The following is a 23,715-nucleotide window of genomic DNA, read 5'->3' on the forward strand; positions in this document are numbered from 1 at the left end:
TTGATTTGGTAGGAACAATGGTATTTCACTTTCAGAAATACCGTGCACTGCCCTCATCACTCACTCTGCCGTCATAGATCTGTAGCCCTCGGTCCCTAGAAACCCGCACTTGTGCAATCTACTTTAATGTCCTATGCAGTACAGTCTCATATACAATAGACACATCCCTCAAAGCCCCCCCCCAAATCAAGGAGACGCACAAAGTGCATATGATGCATTTAAGTTACAATACAAACCTGCTTATTACCTGTTTACAGATTAATACATGGACAAGTTTCTTTCCCAGTTATTGTAAAATTTTATGTTTCTAGTGCCAGGCAATGGATTAAATATGTCTATCCACAAATTAACTGAATCAATCTTTACAGTATGTAAAAGATTTTCCTTTCACTGAGTCAGTGTAAATTCGGCTTAATTAAAATCCAAAGGACAAGTTTGGCACTCCTTCAGATGTTACCCCCAGAATATCATGTGCTTAGACAATCTAGCTCCAAAATCTGCAAAATTCTATCACATTGCTGTTTGGACACAAGATTAAGCTAAAAAATATTTTAAGCTGATGCATTGATAAAATAGAACCATAATTCTGCAATAAATCTTTTTTTAGGGGATGGGGTTGTGCATGTATATGCACAAGCACACATGATTAAAGCAAACCAGTAAAGGAGAGGACAAAAAATCCTTTGGTTCACTTATATATTTATGAATGGAAAAATTTATAATGCAAATTTCACTCATTAAAAAACTTAGATACAAAATACAACATTACAGAGTCTTTCATTTCCATGGAGAACTTAAGAGACTCAAGTATGAGTACTCCGACACAAATTGGAAGCATCTTGAATTGTTAAGTATATTTCAGTACATAAAAATTTATGCATGCTTTAAACACAGTATTTTTTTAAAATGAGATCTGAAATCAGAAGTATGACCAGCAGCACCAGTAAAGTTTTCTGGTTTATTTTCTTCATTATTAGTCTGACACAATGTCAGTGACCATGCTGTACTGAAGCGTGTAACAGTGCACTCTGAAGCACGATTTGTTAGATATAATAACCCACATCCCCACAATTTTCAGGCTGGTCATAAGCTTATCAAGATGTGAGTATATATGCATAATCAATTATAGGCAGTCTGATATAAATTGCTGTTCAGCAATGTTTGAACTACCTCCAAAATTTATGCTTACAAGTAGACATCCAAATATATCAAAAAAATGTCCTGAAAATATGGACACATTTTAAACATTAAAACAATTTTGTTAACCATATAATCCCACAGTAGGATGGAGTAATAACCTACGTGAAAAGAAAACAAAAGGAAAACTAATCAGTATGGTGCATGACCGATTCAACATATTTCCCAGGGAAGAGTCCAGTCACTCGATTGCAAACTCCTTCAAACCGGCCAACGTCATTCTTCTTTATGACATAGATGATTGCACCCTCTTTAAAGGACAGCTCATCATCCTTGTCTTTTGTATAATCATATATTGCGACAACTTTCTCAATATAGTTCTTGGGAGCCCAGCAGGGTCCCCGTCTGCATATGGGTCACTATACTGAACTACTGCAGCTTCTTCTTCTTCATAGTCCACAGGAGGTGGTGGGGGAGGAGGTGGAGAGTCATCAAACATAGGAATGTCATCTGGTGGAGGAGGTGGTGGTGGAGTTGGGCTATCAGCAGCTGGGCCCCAGTGGGCGGTGAGGGCGTGGGAACAGCAATGGTTATACCAATGCTGCTACTCCCACTGGTCTCTCGGCTTCTGCTTCCCCCACAACTTCCACTGTGCGTCCTTGGCCTCTGGTTTAAAGAAGCCATCCGGCCTGGACTATGCTGGCTTCCGAGCCTCGCAGGACTAGTCATGTAGTCATTGGGAACTGTCGGAGGCCTAACGGCTCTAGGGTTTTGTAAGGGGTATTCTGTCCCAAAGTTCCTCGGCCTGACCCAGAAGGGCTTGGTGGTTTCTGTGTGTCAGTTCTTGCAGGCTGGTTATTTCCGTGCCTAACTACATGGCCCACACCATCCAGAACTGTGTCGTCGATAGGCTTCCGAATATACCTGACAGGACACTCCATATTTGCAGGTGTGATTATTTTGTGAGTTCTTGATGTATTCTTGTTTGTTGTCAAAATACCAATCTCTCTTTGAGCCACTTTTTCTTTATGAATAGCCACAGTCTGTGAGATGTGATTGATGGACGACTCCATCCTCTGAAGCTGAGATCCTTGGATATCCAGCAGCTGGAGCTCATTGTTGGCCAATGCATTTATTTGATAAGCAACACTTGCTAGAGATTGAGTTGTATATGCTCTGGTCTCTTCTAGAGCTTTTCTCTTGTCTGTAGCCTGTATGTAGTTGTAGTCTGCCACCTGGGTCAGGTTCTGGTAACTCAATCAGCGTCCTCTTGCCAGACGGGATCTCCTCCTCTAGTAACATCTGAAGCTCTGCCATTTTCCACCCCTCGGCATCCTCTCACATTACAGAGACAGAGGGAGCTGAGTCTACTGGGGACCGGAGTGCCACACAGATCAGATACTAACCACCCACCTGCCCTCCGCCAGGTATTGTGGTACTGTGGCCAGGTTCTTTCTTGACTGAACAAAAGAAGCACAGCAATGTCCTGACTACCTTCTTGACCTCTGACCCCGTTAACCTCTGACTCCATTGAACTCTGACCTACTTGACCTCTGACCTACTTGACCTCTAACCTACTTGACCTTTGACACACTTAACCTCTGAGCTTTGGAGTGTCTGTATTTTTACAGGGTATAGCCAGAAAAAGGGTCAAGTACTGATGGATGTGGAATCTGATGATTGGGTGTGAGTTTCAGCTGTAAGTCACCAGCAGCGTTTGTCCTATCCAGAAAGGGGTTGTTCCTGTCAGGCGAGATAGGATGGAGGAGTGAAAAGTAAGCATCTGTGACAAAGAGCTGAGCCAGAAGAGAATTCCAGCTGTCCTCACAAAGTGAGAATATTTTCAATGACACCATACATTGCAAAACAAAAAAAGAAAAGTTGTTTTGCAGAAATTGAAAGTTATATGAATGGTGAGAAAAATGTATTGTTTGATGTTTTCAAGAAAGAATGTAGTGTAAGAAAGTATCAGAGAAGTTGTCTAGGCTCCTGCCATGGGAACCACTCTGAATGCTTCAAGGACTATGTCTTTGACAGGGTGACTCAAAGCCAGCTTCATCATCAAAGATCCTACCAGCACAGGCAAGGATTCAGGAAATCTGCATTCCTGAAGCTTCCTGCCAAATGTGTAGGCAGTTCCACTGAAGAGTCTTCTTTACCCTGCAATTGTTAATCCTAATAGAGCTTTGGACATGAATCTTGTGGATCTTGTAACTTTCTGAGTTCCCTGAGCCTTGTAAGTTTTTGGTTTTTTTCCTGTGTTTTATGAGAGCTCTTTATATCTTCCTCTCTATAAGAGGCTATAGTTTCAACTTGGAAATTTTGAGGGAGTTGCCTCACAACAATATAGACTTTTTAAAATAAGATGAGCCCCAAACCAAATGCTTTGTGTGTTCCTGAGTGTGCACATACATAATGTGTCTATAAGTGTATGTGTTGTGACTATGGTTTTGTGTGTAGTTTTGTGTTAAGGAATGGTTTATACATGTGTGAGATATCTTATGTAAAGATCACAGAAGGTTTGTCTTTGTGCCTTATCACATTGTCTTTCTAGAGATTAATTGTTAAGTGCACACAGGAACTGTAACACCAGGCCATTCAATTCATTGATTCGCCTGCTCAGCAACTCCGGAGAAACAGTGAATGAACAAAGTCTGACCCTAATGACAGAGGACACCTTTTCCACTGTCCCATCTGAAATACCATGACTCTGTGGCTGCAGCCAGCAGTGCACTGCAGGGACAGGGCATCAACCTCACAAGGAAAGGGACCAGAAAACAACATCCATAGAAATCCTTGTCATCAAATGGGCCTCTGACTGTTTATTATGACTGAGCATGGATATCCCTTCCTATGCCATCCCCTCCCACTTACATTCCATAAATTTCTCTAGAATGTCATGTAATAAAGGGCTAGTCTCAAGCAGGGAAGACTCTCCTTCTGTGGACTTGCCTATTCAGTTCCAAAGCAGTGGTCCTTCGAGGAGAGGGTAGTAGTCAAACTCTTTGCCAGTGAGCTACCCCTAAGTAGTCACATCATGAAGAATGAAGAACTGGCTTGAAGATGCTTTGACCTCACTTCCTCCCTGTCTTCTGAAGGATAACTGTGTGGAGTTACATCGGGACTAAACTGCACCAAAATCCCACCCCAGTGTTTTATCTTAAGCTATCATTCTACAAGAAACCTGGAAAGTAAATGATGGATAACAAGTTCATGCGATGCAGCAAGTTCATTATCTTAGGGTTTGTGCTCCTGCAAAAAAAATGTTGGGGAGGAAATGGTTTGTTCAGCTCACACTTCCACATTACTGTTCATCACCAAAGAAAGTCAGGTCAGGAACCCACACAGGGCAGGAACTTGGAGGCAGGAGCTGATGTGGAAGCGATGGAAGGGTGCTATCTAGTGGATAGCTTCTCCTGGCTTGCCCACATTGCTTTCTTATAGAACCCAGGACTACCAGCCCAGGATGGGCTTGACCCTCCCCACTTGATCACCAATTGAGAAAATGCCTCACAGATGGATCTCAAGGAGGCATTTCCTCAAGGGAGGCTCCTTTCTCTGTTTTTACTCCAGCTTGTGATGAGCTGACAAAACCCGCCAGTACATTCATAAAATGCAGTAAGCTCATGAAATGCTAGAACCCAGGGAAACAAGTAGTGTCAGAAAATAAATGTCTCTGAAGCACATGAATATCTTTTTGTTCCATCATGCAAATCACATCCCTCTGTCTCATCCTGGATTATCTACTTCCAGGAGAAGCTGTATTAGAGTCAGACAGGGTTTTGTGTTTCTATCACCTCAATGTGAAAATTGAGGGTTTTTAAAGCGGTGAACACTCGGATCTCCCATAAAGAAAGGGGCTCTCCAGGTCATACAGTAGTATATGTAATGTTCCACAGGAGACTGGTTGAGAGCACATCCCACGGAGATGCTATAACAACATTTTATTTTCTTTTCTGGCAGAGACTCACAGGAGACAGCTATATCAGGCTTCTGTCACCATGCACTTCTTGGCATCCACAATATTGCCTAGGTTTGGTGGCTGTATATGGGCTGGATTCTCAGGTGGGACAGTCTCTGGATGGCCTTTTCTTTAGTCTCTGCTTCACACTCTGTTACTATATTTCCTCCTGTGAGTATTTTTGTCCTCCCTTCTAAGAAGGACTAAAGCATTCACACTTTGGTCTTCCTTCTTCTTGAGCTTCCTGTGGTCTGTGGATTGTATCTGGGGTATTCTGAGCTTTTAGGCTAATATCCACTTCTCAGTGAGTGCATACCATGTGTGTTCTTTTGTGACTTGGTTACCTCACTCAGAATATTTTCTTGTTCTATCCAATTGCTTAAGAATTTCATGAAGTCATTGGGGTTTTCTGTGGTTTTTATTTACTATCTTATTGGATATTTTATGTATATACACTTCAAATATTAACCTCTTCTCCCCCTCTCCCATTCCACTTCTCCCTTCCCCAGCTTCTATGGAGATACTCCCACTCCTACCCACTCCAACCTCAACATATTGACATTCCCCTACACTAGGAAAACAGAACCAATGACTTCTCCTCCTATTGATGCCAGACAATGTCATTCTCTGCTACATATACTGCTGTACCTGTGGGGCCATCTATGTCTACTCTTTGGTTGGCAGTTTAGTCCCCAGGAACTCTGGGGGGTATGGTTGTTTGATATTGTTGTTCTTCCTATAGGGTTGCAAAAAAATGAGCCTCATGGGGCCCTCTCTTAGGCTATTACATTCAACAGGGCAGAATTCCTTTATCTGCCTGTCAGCTTAGTGCACATCCTTTAGTATGAGCCCCTTTGGATGCCTCTTCCCTAGGCAACTGGGATCTTCACCTGTACTGACTGTTCCCCTTTGGGGTTATTAATCTTGATTGTCAATCTAACAAGATCTGGAATCAGTTAGAAGTCAGCTGTGCACTTGTTTATGAGGGATTTGCTTAATCATATTCTTTGAAGTGGGAAAATCCACATTAAATGTAGGTGGCACCTTCAGATGGCAGCATAGATAAAAAGGCACAAGAAGAAAGAGTTTTGCTCTTTGCCTGCTTGCCTTGGCTTTCACTGGGAAGTTCCTCTTTGCTGTTGCCTGGGCTGCTGCTGCTGCTGCTGCTGCTGCTGCTGCTGCTGCTGCTGTTCCCACCACATTCCTTCTCTGACATTAGGACCCAGCTTCAAACTTCCAAGGGAAACAGAAGGTTGGCAGCTCTGCAGGCATTCTCCAGGCCTCTAGTGCCATATAGGAACTGCTGGTGTAGCCAGCCTTGTGGATGATGAAACTACTGGGTTGTTAGCCTATCTGATGTAAGACAATGATTACAGACTACCCAGCTTAAATTGTATAAGTCAATCTAATTAATTCCCTCTTATGTGTATTTCTTCTATTAGCCTGTTTCTCTAAAGAGCCCTAATATACTCTTCAATTCCCCCTAGTGACTAATGACTCCAGCCTCCAGCCTACAAAGGCAACTCAAGGGCCAAGACTTGGGAGAAATTATGAGGTAAAGAAAATTCTCTTAAAGCCAAGTCCAGGCTGATACCCTTAGAATACTAAAGGTTCTGTCCAGGAACAAGCCACTTGCCTATCTCCTACCTCACAATTGTGAAAAAACAACTTCTGTTGAAAAACAACTCCCCTATCCTGTTACTAATGGAACCATGCTCCCCCACTTCCATATTACTACAAAACACAACTCAGACCGCACACTCTCCTTCACCCTCAGCTGTGGCACCCTTCTCAGAATGATGACATCTACTCTGTCATTTTTCTCCATTTCCATATTTCCCTTTTTGAACTCAGTTCTTCCTTCCACACAAGCTCGATAGAGTAGAAATGTCACTAGTACCACAGGTTGGGTTTGTGCCCTTGATGTGGGTGGACACATTTCATGCCTTTTACTTGGCATTCTGTGTGGGATTTTCTTCATGGGTAGGTAACCCATGTTTGTGTTTTGTTTTGTTTAAACCAATTAGAATTAGCCAATATAATTTAAAAGAAGCAACAACAGTAAACCCAAGGGCCCACTGGGGAGTGTGCATTTTCTTGCCCAGTGAGAAGTTAATGAATACTATGGCATAAGGAGTCACCATGAATACCTGCTAAAATAAGCTTAACTGACTTCATGGATGTCCAAATGAAGAACAGAAAGTTCAGAGCTATGATATAACATCCATCATGACTGGTGTATTCGTTCATACCATTGGGACAATAATAAGCCTCGAGGAAAGGTTTATTTTGGCTCATGCTGTGAGGATATAGTCCATCACTATGGGGAAGGCAAGGAAGCAAGAGACAGCTGGTTACAAAGTATCCACATTCAGGAGGAGAGAGAGATGTATAAGAGATACCTGATTACATTGTATCCACTGTCAGGAAGAGAGATAGACAAGACATATTTGGTCATACTGTATCCACAATCAGAAAGAGAGATGGACACTAGATAGACAACTGGTTACACTGTATCCAGTACAAGGAAGCAGAGATAGACAAGAGACAGCTGACCAGTCAGGAGAAGAGAGAGATGGATAAGAAATTCCTGGTCACATTGTATGCATAGTCAGGAAGAGAAAGAGATGAATGCTTGTGCTGGCTCACTATCTTTTTATTCCATTTGGGACCCCAGACTCTAAAATGATGCCACTCAGATCTTTCAATCTCTATTGATCTAATTTAGGAAACCATATGTGGGGATTCTTAGTCTATCTAGTTGGCAAACAAAATTACCCTTCTGCATTTTAATTGATACAGTGGTGGGAAGTGTGATATGCTGGCATATGCCGCCCTGCTGGATCACACGTTAACCATATCCTGCAGGTGTGGCTCTGTCCAAACAATGTAGTTGTAAAATGAAGGAAGTCTATATGTTTGTGATAAATAGTATGGCTGAAATAAGAAATAGCTCAACATCTTTTCACAGAAACAGTATGTGGTTCTACAGTCAGTTTTCATAAAAACATAAGCAATGTGCATTACTAGAATCATTGTGACTATTGTAACTTTTGTAATTAACTTCTTCATCTAGCTTGCCAGCTACTCCACTTGATATTAAGGCACAGACTCTGAACCTGCCTGTGACCTTCATCCAGAAGGAGCTCCATCGAAAGTTAGAATCCCAGCCCTACCCTAGAGAACAGAATGGAAATGGAATCCACACACTGCACTCTGAAATCTGAGCAGTTTAACGTAATTGCAGTTTTAATATTGCTCCAAATTTCCTTTGGTGTTTATTTGATCTCATATTCATAAAGTCGAAGGAAGATGGATTCCCTCTGAACATAAAAGTTAAGAAATATTTGAATATATATGATAGCTGTCAGATGAGCATAAAGCTACTATCAATCAAATACACTCAGCCCAACAACAGCCACATGTGTTCTTTGTTGTGCTAACACAGCTCTATTGCCTTGATCAATCTGCATTTCCACTATGCAAAAGCAAAATTTATATCTTCTTTTCAAAACGGGCTGGAAGCATTGAGAGAAGGCCCCCTTTCAGCACTTCCCATCACTTCTTGCAAGAGTCCAATTGCTCACTATTTAGTCTTGAGATATGTGGCTCCTGACCTAGACCCTCCTTTCTACTAGGGCACTTGACATCTGCAAAGACTTTGTCCATCTAGGAGACCAGCTAGGAGACTCTGTGATGGGGAAACTTGGTACAGGAAAGGGAAATGCAGGGTTCTGGGGTGTCCAGAGAATCACCATCAGCACCAAACAGATGAGAAAGATAGGAAATTCAGCTCTATAGGAAATACAGTATAGAAGGCTTGTGGATGTGTGCATACATGCACTTCTGTGGGAATGTGTGTGAGGTTAGAGTTGACCCTTGGGTGCTGTTCTTCGGAAACTGTCCACCTTGGGTTTGGGTTTGGCCATAGGAGGATATTGGGGTCCTGCTCTGTTATTCTCTGCCTTGTCTTCTTGAGACAGAGTCTTTGATAGAACGTTGAGCTTGCCATTTTTTAGGTAGCCTATTTATCCAGCAGCCACAGCATTCTGTTTATCTTCCATCTCTGTGCCATCCGAAGGTGCCCATTACAGGTCCTCATGGCCTCACCTGGCCTTTTACAAGGGTGCTATGTCAAAATCATGTTTGTGCACCACTCTTGCCTACTGAGCCATCTCCCGAGTCTCACCTGGATTCGTTGGAGGCAGAGTTTTTCACTGAGATCTTAGAATCTCCAGTTCTAACAAGTCAGCTGGCTAACTATCCCTAAGGATCCGCCTGAGTCAGCATCTGCCCTAAGACTGTCTTCAAGATGAATTCAGCCTAACCTTAAATGGGAACAATTCAGGTGGTATCCATGAAATGATTGCTCAATAGTCCTTTGTGTCACTTCCACAAAATTTCCCTTAAGACAACAAGCGTATTAATATGGAGAAAAGAGGTTAAAAACTAATCTTTCTCTAAAAGTAACATAAATAACTTTGAGTGTAGACAAGGTTAGAAGTGTTAGCTACTAGAAAACCAGAGGTGGTCATCCGTGAGCTAAGTGGTAAAGCCATGGCAAATTTTACTCAGAATTTATCAAAGAGTCTGTATTCCAATGTCATCATTGTACATGATGCCCCAGAGCTATTCATCAAGGTAATCTGCACCCAGTTCTTCTTTTTCTATAAAAATCATTGCAAATATAAAAGAAAACAAGAGCAAACTGAAGTGGTTATCTTTTTATACTTACAGTGAAAAGTTTAATATCCAGCTAAGTTAGCACTTATGAACAATAAAGATAATTTCACAGATGAGATCCCAATGATCACCTGTTCTGCTTGGGTGGGGTCATTATCTATCTTAAAATTTTCTTTACAGCATTTTTATAGTTGATATGGAGTCTAAGAGACTCTATGTTAAAAAATCTATTTAAAAAATTAAACTAAAAATACCCCAGGGCTGCACTTGAGCAAAAGAAAAGGTTCTAAACGAAAGCATTCACAAATAGAATGGCTCTGGAAAATGAATGATCTCTATAAAATACTTAAAGATATAAGTAGAAAATGATGAAAACATGTTTAACCCTCTTTATATGAAAGAATGATCCATAGATAAAAATTAGAATGAATTGGTAAAAACCGGTATACTAGTAGAAAATCACCACTGTAGTGCGAATGTATAACTCAAGGTACCCATGTGTTAACACAGTGGTTCTTAATCTGTGGGTGGTGACCCCTTCAGCAACCCTCTTTCTCCAAAATTATTTACATTACAATTCATAACACTAGCATAATTATAGTCTTGAAGTAGCAACAAAGATAATTTTATGGTTGTGAGTCACCAAAACATGAGGAACTGTATTAAAGGAACACAGCATTAAGAAAGTTGAAAAGCATTGTGTAAAGACTTAGGCTGTTGTCTGGGTTGTTGTGATTGGAAAGTAGAGACCATTTGCAGGAGGGAAGGTCTGTCAAATATGTCCTTGAAGACAGCTGTGGGATACCAACTACATCTTGGCTCATGTTTTTATTATCTCCTGAAATGAGAAGTTTGTTCTACATATACTTCTTCCATGACATTTATCCTCTGGCAAAATATAAAGCAATGGACTGCCCAGCTTCAGACTGGAAACAAACATGAACCAAAATAGCACTATGTGTAAATTAAGTGCCTCCAGTAATTCATTACAGCAACGAGAAGCTGACTTATACAGCTAGATGATTGTATATCTATTTACATATTTATATCTATATAAAGACAAGTAGATTAGAGTTGAAGACAGGGGCATTTTACTTTCTATCTGACTATAATTTTAAGAAATTTGATGTAAAATTATAGATTAAATGTCCATATTCCAATTATTCACTCTTTCCAGGCCTGATGTAGTTTTCAATTAAGACTTTTTTCATAGTATGTAGTATCCCAGCAGCTGTTGAATCTGCAAAGTACATAGACTATAGCCATTCTGTATGAATTCAAGGAAGAGTTCACAGTAAAACTGATTTAAATCTCAATTTCTCAAGAATTTTTTTAGTTTGTTTGTTTGGCTGATTTGGTTTTGGTCTGGTGTTGTTGTTGCTGTTGTTTTGTTCGTTTGGCTTTTGCAGTAGCATATAAGGGACTGTGGGCTCCTTCAGCCCAGAACACCGAAGGATGTACACACTGTTTCTAGGGCAGAATCACCATGAAACCCACAGCATTTGCCTTCGTTTTAGCAAACATGTCTTTCTTTCTAGTAGTAAAGCTCTGGATAAGACGTGTTGACCAAAGGCATGTTCCCTTTTGTAATAACAAAATATAAGCATTCCTGTGGTAGTAACCCTAAAGCACAATTTAAAGAACATTGGGTCACATCACAACAAAGCTTTGGCTTGGATAGAAAGGCAGAAGAGCTTTTGCACATGTGACAGAGAACACAGACAGCAGTACTCCAGCTATTTGAATAGAAAAGAATTCATATTCTTTGTGCTTCACAATTCCACTGTGCCTCTTTTGGACATAATTACTTCATTAATGTTTCCCTCTGAGGATCTTAATCTTTATGTCTGGAAGAAATAAGAAAGGCTCCCAGTCCAGATAAACAGAAAAGCAGTTTGTGACAATAGACTGATCAGTACTGGAGGCAAAGCCTCGAGGAAGCCATGAAAGCTGCAGAACCCCATGGAAAGGGAACCCGTGTGTGTGTGTGTGTGTGTGTGTGTGATGCCAAACTTGGAGGGCACAAAGATAATGATGATGTCTGTTGTTAGGGCTGGCTGCCATTTGATCAGGAAGGCATAAGCGGGTACATAGTAGAAACAAGGTAGAGATACAATAGCACAAGGACGGGAGTGTAAAGTCTTCCACGGTCTTATGGTTAAGGTTGAGATGTGATGGAAGGCCCTGGTCACAGGATGGGCTAGATGGCAGGTGCAGTAACTGGCCCAGTGCCTGGTGACCCAGCCATAGCATGTGTGAACATCCATCCGAAGGACTCTGCATCTATTGCAGAGATATTCCCATATTCATGCTCATTGATCATCTTTTCAAAGTACCGAGGAAGTAGGGTCAGCCTGGACGTCCACCACTGATGAATCGGATAATGAAAATCCAGTTTGCACATTTTATTCAGTGGGAAGCAAAACTGAAATTTTCAGGAGAATGGATGGACATTGCATTAAGTAAAGTAATCCAGGCTCAGAAAGACAAATGTTTTTCTCTTTCCCTCTCTCTCTCTCTCTCCCTCCCACATACACACTCACACATATATACATGCACACATACACATACATACATGCACAGATACACACATACATGCACACATACACACGCACAGGCACACATACATGTACACACGTGGGTTTTGGTATCTGGTTATTGAGTGTGTATGTGTGTGTGTGTACAGATGTGGGCAACAGCCAGGAAATTAAAAAGAGGAAAGAAACTTGAAAAAAAAAAGAGAGGACTTCTGGGTGGAAAAAGGAAGATAATAGAAAACACAAAATATTAAATGTTCAAGAGGGAATGGGGGGGTACATGTTAAAGGGGGCAGAGAGAAAACGGGGAGGATGGGCTGCAGACATGGGGGCAGAAATCAACCACAACAAAATAGGTATGGAAATACCATATAAAAACTTGCTCTGGAAACCAAGTTTTAAGTATCAATCTTTAAAGTAAGTCCAGAGGGAAGCCCGCGGTACAGTTATAGGGTCGATATGGTCTCACTTGTCAGGGGTCAGTTTGAGCTTTCGATGAACCATAGAACACAGAGTTGCTTTCAGCAAGCTCCACCTAACCGGTCAGTAGTCTGTGACCAGCGCTGTCATTAGTGACACTTGAAACCAATAAAATAACTGCTGTTACCCAAAGCTGTGAGAGCTCAGTGAGAACTCTGCAACTGTGACAAGCTGTCCCCGAAGACACAGACAAAGACTTCACTGGGTGTTCGCCTGAGACTGAGGCTCTGGATACACCATCCTGTGTGATCAGTCCCAGGCCGGAACGCAGCACTCACTCAGCCGGGTGTGTGGTCATCCGGCTACAGTCAGAGGTGTGGGGAGGGCTCCGTGAAGATGGCTGAGTGCTGCACAGAGGGCAGGAGCCCTGCAGCTGTGGGTGGCACAGAGGAGGCCCCTGGCCAAGTTTGGGGGTGTATTTGGAAGGCAGTAAAGGTCAACTGCAAGGCTCTGGGAAGACCTGTGACAATGGCACTTAGAGGCTCATCGTGACCCTTTGAGATTCTGGGTCAAGTAAGTGAAAGAGTCTGAGAAGAGCCATAAGAAATGAACATGTCTGTGCTGGGAACAGATACAATAACTGGAAAAGGGCAGGTTTGGACTAAGGACCCAGCCACAGAACTCCAGCAATCTCTACTACCAAACACACGGGATGACGCAAGAGCTTACCACTCATGCTTCTGAATGTGCTGTCTTCTGACCCTGACTAAAATACCTCTGGGGGCGGGGTTAATACTGACTGTCAACCTGACACAATCTAGATCGAAAAGAGCAGCAAGTCTATGCGGAACTATTTAGAGTAAGCTGAAGGAGGTGGGGACACCCACCCTCACTGTCCTCACTGTGCAGCACCATTCTCTAAGCTGGTGTGTGGGACTACCTAAAGAAGGGGGGGGGGGGGATGAGCCAAGCACCAGAATTCATCGCTCTTTGCTTCCTCACTGTGGATACAACAGAGCCACCTTACATTCCCACTCCCTTGACTTCCTCACCATGAAGGAAGCCCCACTCCTGGGCATTGCTTCTCATCACATATTCTGCCACTGCAGCATGGAAAACAATCAACACAACTCTTAAGCCTTTCTTCTATCCAGCATTCTCAAATTTGTATCAAATGATTAGAACACTTCTACGCTTTAAAAATACATATCTATAAATTGTGAAGGGTGTTGTTTCCCTAATTTTTCTTTTTCAGCCCATTTAATATTTGTATAAAGGAGGGCTGCTGATTTGTTTGAGTTCATTTTATATCCAGCCATTTTGCTGAAGTTGTTTATCAGTGGTAGGAGTTTTCCGGTAGAATTTTGGGGCTCACTTATGTATACTATCATATCCTCAAACAGTGATACTTTGACTTCGTCCTTTCCCATCTGTATCCCCTGGATCTGCTTTAGTTCTCTTACTGCTCCAGCTGGAACTTCAAGTACTATATTGAACAGACAGGGAGAGAGTGGGCAGCCTTGTCACTGATTTTAGTGGGACTGCTTCAGGTTTCTCTCCATGTAGTTTGATGTTGGCTACTGGCTTGCTCTAGATTGCTTTTCTTATGTTTAGGTGTGTGCCCCGAATTCCTGATCTCCCCAAGACTTTTAACATGAAAGGGCATTGGATTTTGTCAAAGGCTTTTTCAGTGTCTACTGATGTTATATTCATAGCTTATTCACATGTTTCTTCTTTAGGGTTGACAAGGGCGAAGGAGAGAATACCACACTATGAACGGATTTTACCCAGCACAGATTGGTACAAAATCTAGAAAATCAAGATGAAGGCGGCAACAGTTGCTGTCCTCACACCTTCACCAGAGGAAGCCCCTCAGCTCTCAGATCTGTAGGAAAAGGAACAGGCGCTCCTTGTACAAGGTTTGGCACACCAGTTTACCCACCCTCAGATCTACCACCAGAAAAATGCCATTAGTGATCTCTAAACTGCAGTCTGTCTTGGGCTCAGGAATGTGAGGATTTCAGACCTGAATAGCAGATGCCTCTGGAAGAAACTCTTCTCCGAGGGAAGACTCCAGCGATCGGATCAAACACAGCAAAGAAAGGGGGATATGGAAGCCGCAGAGATCAGAGGGGAGGGCTCCACAAAAGGCAGGTGCACATCTTTGATCACATTCTGAAATCATACATGAAAGCTGCCCAGACACATCGTGAGGCCTCGGGATGGGAGGACATTAGTTTATTTCTGCCCTTGTAAAAAAAAAAAAAAAAAAGTCCCCTTAAAGATGAGCAGATGAAAGAATTCCAGCCAACTCTTCTCACTCACAATGAAAACAAGGAAGGCTAAGAACAAAACAGTGCCTGGGAAAGAAGGGCTCTCTGTACCCCAGGTTTATTAGATCTCAGTGCAATTCCACAAAGAACAAATGAGGGCTTCCGAGCTACAAAAAGGTTATGAGCAAAGTTAATCACCCTTTCACGTCAAGAACGATCAATAAATGCTATCTGTGATTGTCTTCTAATCAGCCTCAGACCAAATTCACCCACCTTAGTAGAGGAAAATGAGCTTACACCCACCCATCTTAGAGACAATGGATTAAAAAAAGAAAGAAAGAAAGAAACAAGCCACATTAGTCTCATGACAAGAAAATGAAGATAAGACAGAGAGAGCTCAGTAAGGAGGGGATGTAAAGATGAGGTGTGCTCATGTTATATATAGTTCATGTGTATAATGAGTCAGGAGGTACAATAAAAATGACAACCTCTTTAATAGTGACAAAAAAGAGGATATTGGTGTAATGAATAAAGCTGGAGCCATCTATTTGATATATAGTCATGAATTAAAAGATGTCATTTCAACAGCACCCACAATAAAATATTTACCTATATATGTAATTAAAATGCACATCAGCTACTTGTGATAAGCTATAATAAAATAAGTATATAAGCAGATACTCTAAAATGCATAAACTGAAGCCTCAGTGTTGCAAAAATGTCATTTTTTCAGAAACCTATTTATAAATTGATCACATTCCCATTAAAAATAACAGAAGGATATTTTGTATATATTGGCAAACTAAATCTAAAGCCTGTAAGAGGCAGAACTTAAAATTCCAGGACAATGTACTTGCAGTGAAGACCAAAAAAGAGTGGCTCAGCTGGAACCCTGGAACTGGTACCCTCCCATACCCCTCCCATCCCACCCACACCAGACAGCAGTTTAAAGCCTTCCTCTGGCTGACAAAGCTGTCTCCTGTGCCTGAATTGGTCTCCTTTCAAACACGTGCCCTCTGAATGAGGAATGCTTAACATAACACAGTTACTACTGGTTCCTTTTTTTTTTAACTTGATATTTTATGTATTCACATTTCAAATGTTATCCCTTCCCCCTTCCCTCTCTCTTTTCCCCTCCACTCCCCTTGCTTCCATCAAGATGCTCCCTTTCCCAACCGCCCACTCCCACTTCACCCTGGCATTCCCCTACACTGGGGAAAGCCTTCACAGCACCAAATGCTTCTCCTCCTATTGATGCTAGATAAGGCCATCCTCTGCTCCATAAGGGGCTGAAGTCATGGGTCCCTCCATGTGTACTCATTGCTTGGTGAATGAATCCCTGGGAGCTCTGGGGTGGGGGGTTGGTTGGTTGATAATGTTATTCTTCCTTTGGGGTTACAAATCATTTCAGCTCCTTCAGTCCTTTCTCTAACTCCTCCACTATGGTCCCTGTGTTCAGTCAGCTTTAAGCATCCTCATCTGTATCAGTAAGATTTTGGCAGAGCCTCTCAGGAGATATCCATATCAGACTCCTGTCAGTAAGCACTTCTTGGCATCTACAAGTGTCTGGGTTTGGTGGCTGAGTATGGGACAGATCCCCAGGTGAGGCAGTCTCTGGATCTTTCCTTTAGCTGCTTTACAATGATACTAGTAAATGGAAGCAACTTGAAAAGACTTGAAATACGAACTTTGTGAAGAGAAGACACACAAGATGTCAGGGAAATTGTAATTGGCAAAGGGATCTGGGGGGAGGCCATTATAAAGGATCCAAGTACTTTGCCCTAGAACAAAACAAAAGATGCAACGATGCCAACCCAGAATTCCCCTGGACTCCATCATAGGCTCAAAGGATCTGAGAGACTTGGATTTTATAAAGGGTATCTGGGGCTTCCCCACACGTTGACACCTTAAGAAGTACTTCCCCATATCTATCTATCTGAACACACAGACAGGTCTATGTTCATGGACAATGGATGTTTCTGGGGTGGGTGCCTACCACTTGAATTGCTGGCAGATCTTGGTACTATTCTCACAATGCTGGTTTGTCAGACAGGCAAGGGAACATTAAAAAATACAGATTCACAGAGGGCTGTGATTTTGTCTCTGTTTGAACCCATTCCTCCATTTTTCCCCTTTCCTCTGTTACAGAATGAGTATGTATACCCCGTGGTATGGTATGTGGGAAGAATGTTATTTTCCTTTTGATTTTGCAGGTCTCAAGGCTAAGAGTTTACTTTGGATCATGGGAGAAAGTTTGGACTTTCGAGTGGTGCTGGAACAGTTGTCTTTCTAGGCCATTGTAGGTAGACTGCTATGAAATGCATGAGAGGCTTATGGAAACAAGAGGAGGAAGGTTAGTTTCCCAATAAGGTATTTCCACAGTGGCTCTGCCCTCTAACACAGCCTTTCTCAGAGCCAGCTGGGGCTTCTTGGAAGGGATTGGCTCATGAGCCTTCTGTTTTCCTTGATGGATTACCAAACATATGCATTCAAAATATTTTTATTGGATATTTTATATATTTGCATTTCAAATGTTATTCCCTTTCCTGGTTCCCCCCTCTCCCATCCCCATTCCCCTACTTCTATGAGGATGCTCCCCCTCCCACCTCACCACCCTGGCATTCCCCTATACTGCGATATCGAGCCTTCACGGGACCAAGGGCTTCTTCTCCTATATAATGCCATCCTCTACTATATATGCAGTTGGAGCCATGGGCCCCTCCATGTGTACTCTTTGGTTGGTGGTTTAGTCCCTGAGAGCTCTGGGGGATCTGGTTGGTTGATATTGTTGTTCTTCCTATGGGGTTGCAAACCCTTACAGCTCCTTCAGTCCTTTCTCTAACTCCTTCAATGGAGTCCCCATGCTCAGTCCGATGGTTAGCTGCAAGCATCTCTATCTGTATCAGTAATGCTATGGCAGAGTCTCTCAGGAGACATCTATATCAGGCTTTTGTCAGCAAGCACTTCTTGTCATCAGCAACAGTGACTGAATTTGGTGGCTGCATAGAGGGTGGATCCTCAGGTGGGGCAGTCCCTGGATGGCCTTTCCTTCAGTCTCTGCTCTACTCTTTGTTTCTGTCTTTCCTTCAGACAGGAGCAATTCTGGGCTAAATTTTTGAGAAGGGTGGGTGGTTCATTTCCCCAACCAGGGAACTTTCCTAACCCCTGGATATGATCTCTACAGGTTCTCCCTGCTCTTTGTTGGGCATTTCAGTTAATCTCTTCCCTGTTGGGTCTGGGAGCCTCTTGCTTTCCTGGCATCTGTGACTTGCTGGTTGCTATGCCCAGTCCCCAACCACCATTAATATACACCTCTGTTCAAATTCCTGACCCTTTGTGTATCATTTCACTCTCCACTCATACCTGCTCCTGTCCCTGTTTTTCCCCTTCCCCTTCCCCTCCTCACTTCCTCCCAAGTCCCTCCCACTCTTTACTTCCCTTGAGTAGTTTGTTCCCCTTTCTAAGAAGGACTGAAGCATCCACATTTTGGTCTTCCTTCTTGAGCTCCGTACGGTCTGTAAATTGTATCTTGGGTATTCTGAGCTTTTGGGCTAATATCCTCTTATCAGTGAGTTTATACCATGCATGTTCTTTTGTGACTGGGTTGCCTCACTCAGGATGATATTTTCTAGTTTCATCCATTTGCCTGGGAATTTCATTAAGTCATTGTCTTAATGGCTGAGTAGTGCTCCATTGTGTAAATGTTGGCTGCCATTTTGTCCTATTGGCAGTGTCCTTTGCCTTACAAAAACTTTGCAGTCTTATGAGGCTCCATTTATCAATTGTTGATCTTAGAGTATAAGCCATTTGTGTTCTGTTCAAGAAATTAACTCAAACAAATCAGTAACCTTCCTTTATTCAAATCAAAGACAGGCTGAGAAAGAACACCCTTCACAATAGTCAAAAATAAGATAAAGTACCTGGTTGTGACACAAAGCAAGTGAAAGATCTGTCTGACACGAACTTCAAGTCTCTGAAGAAAGATATTGAAGATCTCAGAAGATGGAAAGATCTACCATGCTTATAGATTGGCAGGATTAATATAGTAAAAATGGCCATCTTGCTGAAAGCAATCTACATTCAATGCAATCCCATCAAAGTTCCAACTCAATTCTTCATAGAATTGGAAAGAGCAATTTGCAAATTCATTTGAAATAATAAAAAAACCAAGGATAGCAAAAACTATTCTCAACAATAATGAACTTCTGGGGAAATCACCATCCCTAACCTCAAGCTGTATTGCAGAGTAATCATAATAAAAACTGCATGGTACTGGTACAGAGACACACAGGTAGATCAATGGAATAGAAGTGAAGAACCAAAAATGAGCCCACACACCTATGGTAACTTTACTTTTGACAAAGGAGATAAAACCACCCAGTGGAAAAAAGATAGCATTTTTAACAAATGGTGCTGTTTCAACTGGCAGTCAGAAAATTGATCCATTCTTATCTCCTTGTACAAAGCTCAAGTCCAAGAGGATCAAGGACCCCCACATAAAACCAGATACACTGAATGTAATAGAAGAGAAAGTGGGGAAGATCCTCGAACACATAAGCACAGAATTCAAAACCTTAATGGAATATGAGAAAGTGATGGGATTTCGGAGAGTGGAGTCTGAGTGGAAGAAGTAGGTATCCGGATGCCTGCTTCATAGAGCACCATCCCTGCATCCTTTCCTCTTCTCTCCTCACTCTGATTCGTGACTCTGAGGAGGGGAGCACCTTTCATCTCTCATGCCTTCCTGTTTCTCCAGAGCAGCAGACAGTGACCAGCCAGCCAGAGACTCTAACTTCAGAAGCCATGAACTAAAGCATCTCTTCCTCTAAACTGCTTGCCTTGCACTGTTACAGCAACAAGTCTGACACCTTGAGTTTTGTGCAACAGAATTCTTAATGCAGGGCTCCTTTGGGTGTGTGCTGGTGAGGACTGCAGCTGACGAGTAGGGGCAGGTCCATATGTCCAGGCAAGAATGGCACTAAATAGGTCCTCAAATAGGTCCTGTTAATGTTCAGCTGACCCTCACCATCCTGGATCTTTAAGAGGAATCTCTCCTCTGATGAGCCATCATTTTTTAATGATCCTATTTTTATTATATTTACATGTATTTCTGTTTTGCCTGCATGTATGTCTGTGTGACGGTGTCAGATCCCCTGGAACTAGAGTGACAACTGGCAGGTACTAGGCATTGAACCCAGTTCCTCTGGAAGAGCAGACAGTGCTGAGCCCTCTCTCCAGCGCCTCTGGTGATCAATCATTAATCATAATCTTCTATCCAGAACATTGACAAACAGCACTTAACTAGCCTTCAATTTCCAGTAAGATGGCAAAGGGTAACAACACCCCATTACGAAACTTGAATCTTCGTAGGCTGCCTTTCCAGAAGGATGCTCTGAGCTCAGACCTTTCTTCAAACCCATTTCAGTACCCCAGCCCCAGGGAAGCCCTCCCAGTGGTTTCAGAATGACTCTGTTTACACTCTTGTCTGTATGTTTGTTCTCCTGGGCTTAGGGTAGAGCCCAGGGGCAGAGCACTTGCTTTGCATCCCTAGGCCCTGTGTGCAATCCCTAGTTCTGGGAGAAAAATTACATGTGTTCCCTCTCCTCTCCTAAAAACGTCTTAGCATTAGATTATGACTAAGCAACAGTCCACTGTGCATCACCAGTGGGAGCCCTTGCCTTACAAGTTTGTGCATTTCTGAAGCCCTGGGTTTCTCTGGGCATCCACAAAGGGGACAACTGCATACTTTCTTTTTAACCTAGATTTTCTTTCTTTCTTTCTCTCTGTCTCTCTCTCTCTTTCTTTCTCTTTCTTCCTTTCCTTCTTTTCTCTTTTGACATTTTTGTTTGCCATTATTTCATCCTGTTCTGTGTTTGATGTCTCCTTGCTTTTTGTTTTGCTTCTTTTTTCCCCCTCGTTTGGTCTTCTAGCTTTGGTCCTTATGGATTTGATTTTTGGATGGTTTTGCAGCATTGGGGGATCAAACCCAGCCCCAGACAGTGCTGTCCAGAAACTCTGATATGGTACTGAATCTCCATCCTCTGATATCAAAAGATAAATTCAAAATAACAATTAAATATTTAAAGATTAATTCAAAATATCAGTGAAATATTTTGAATGTGATTTTTTTGAATGTCCATGGACAGAAATTCAATTTAAAAGTGGATCATAAAGTTTTCTCTGTTGTTTCAGTTCAAGCATAATTTCTGGTTCTACATCAGTCTTGTCTTGCAAGATAAAGAATCAGAAAGCTATTGTGAGCTTTTGCTTCAGTAGAGCCATTTATAGTGAAAGAAAAACAAAAACACCTTACGAATCTGTCTGAAGTATAAAATAAATCTTTGTATTCCTATTTCAAAGTCAGTAAAAGAAAAGTCTTTTATGTCATCTTACAAATGGATTAAAGTTTCTTGATAATTTTACATCATGACCCCCCCATATTTGTTTCAGTGACTTTAGGTTACTCTAACGCTGCAAAATGCTACAAGGTTGCTTATCGTGTTCTGTGATAATTACTTAATAACTTAAATATGTAGAAATCTTGCCTCTACCTCATAATTGTTTTAGACTATAGGTAATAGTGTCTTCTTTTATCTTCCATGGCAGGAGCTTGGGCTGGTTGAAATAGCAAGTCACAGAGAATGAACCCCTCGCAGGACTAGATGAAAGGAAACTAAGGAGACCAGAAGCTGACTGCACTGCACTCTGGCTAAGGAATTGCTTTCCTCATACAGGGCACATAAGGAAATGCAGACTGTGCCGTTGTGCACACTTCCATGTAAGCATAAAAAGACAACTAAGAAAATGAGGACTAAAGTGAGACTCAATTTCTATATGCCCATCGATGGGAAGTATAGTGTGACCCCGTGGGAGAGCAGTTTAGTTCTAGGGATAGTCCTGTGGAGATTCCAAATTTCTACAATATAGGCTGCATCAAAAACAAGGAAAGGAAAGGAAGGGGAATATTACATAAGTGAGTGGAATTACATATGTGAGAGTATGAAGAGAGAGGGGATCAACATAGCACATGTTAATGATCATGTGCTATGCTTAGAATACTTACTGTCCATATATGCTTTTGCAAGTTAAAAATTTTAACATTTATTTTCTACATACATATGTGTAGGTATGTGTCTGTGTGTGTATGTGTGTATGTATATGTGTTTATGTATGTGTGAATGTGTGTCACAACATTTTCACAAAAACAAATTTTAAATTCTCACCAACATATTTAACAGAACTTCTCTGTTAATGTGTAACAGCTACTAACTAAAAATAATTGCATAATTCAAGACTTCAATATAACTCAAGGTCTTCAATACAACAATTTCAAGTTTAAACGTTTACTTTAAAGTTCAATATGCTTGAAACATGGAAAGCCCTTCTCAAATGAGGATTGTGGTCCAAAAACTTCAATAGAATTTTCCTTAACTGAAGATGGATAGCAGCTCCGGGCTGGAGAAGAGCCTGGTGGTGACGGTGGGCTGGCACCATTCTCCACTAGACTCCTGCTGCTCATCAGAGTCCTTGGAAGATGACAGATGGGAAACCCACAAACAGCCAGCTCAGCTCAGCCTAGCTCATTAACTTGCTTTGTAAATGAAGTTTGTTAGAATTTATACATGGGCTCTGGGTGCTTCTGTTCTTGACAGGCAGGAGTCGGTAGTTTATAGCAATTAAATAATCCAGAAACACCAAAGCATTTGCTCTTTGGCCCTTTACCAGAAGCAGAACTAGGTTGGAGAACATTCAAGGGAGATTTGGAAGAACTTTTAGGGCTTTTTATTCTACGGTAATACTGAGAAAAAAATGAAGCCAGAGTGAAAAGCGTTAATATCTTCTGTCTTAACAAACTGACCTCCACTGTGGCCATTGTTAGGGCAGAGTTCAGTCCCCTCTCAGCCAGCTGTCATCCACTGTGGCCTTCAGTCTGGCACAGCTGCAGTTATTGTCTTGAAGCCACTAGAAATGTAGACCCTACTTAGCCTTGCTAGAGCCTCATGGTTCTTGAGTCCTCATGTAGAGTGTCACCTTTCCGAGAAGCAAAAAAGACCAATCTCCAAGAACAAGAGAGCTGTGGGCTTAAAAAATGGGAGACCCAGAACAGAGCCTGTGCAGAGACTGATCAATCTTCCTCTAGCTTCTGGAGAGGGAGTTCAAAGAACCTGAGTGACTTTGTCCCTGGAGTCCTCTCTAAGATAAAGGATGGTGTCACCTCTGTTTTCACCAGGCTCACCCTCCTTTTTCACACTGGAACACCAGGATCTTCTGAAACAGTGTCCTTGAATTTGTATGTGAGGAGATTTAGTGGAATTCCCTGGAGTCGTTAAAACAGATTTAAATGCCTTCTGACAGTGGTGTCAGCAACCAAGCAGTAGGTCCTACTCCGTGAAACAAACCCACAGTTCCCACATACTAAAAATAGCCAAGATCCAGCAAGGAAAACACTGACCAATAGACTCTAACACCTCATTGTTCCTATGAGCAGTGGGTCATGTGACTTGGTAACCCAGGCACACCATCACACTGTACATTCGCAGCCAGCAGCAGAGATCTGCAGGTGTAGCCTTGTGCATTTTGTTCTATTTCTATGGAAGGTTGGTAGCACAGCCCTAGACCCCTGGAGAGCCACACAGAACTAACAAGACCAACTACAAGGTCATTTACCCCTCATGTTAAGCTGCTCCTAATGGGCATCAGACAA

The 23,715-nt window shown here is 42.0% G+C and overlaps 1 pseudogene across 1 annotated transcript; it reads right to left on the reverse strand.

Moving 5' to 3' along the window:
* Positions 1 to 1,325: 1,325 nt before the first annotated feature.
* LOC308423575 (abl interactor 1-like) lies at positions 1,326 to 2,454 on the reverse strand (annotated as a pseudogene). The gene has a single exon. The product of its transcript is annotated as an abl interactor 1-like (transcript).
* Between the last annotated feature and the right edge of the window lie 21,261 nt (positions 2,455 to 23,715).

This window comes from Micromys minutus, assembly GCF_963924665.1.
Source record: "Micromys minutus genome assembly, chromosome: 8".
Taxonomy (NCBI): Eukaryota; Metazoa; Chordata; class Mammalia; order Rodentia; family Muridae; genus Micromys; species Micromys minutus.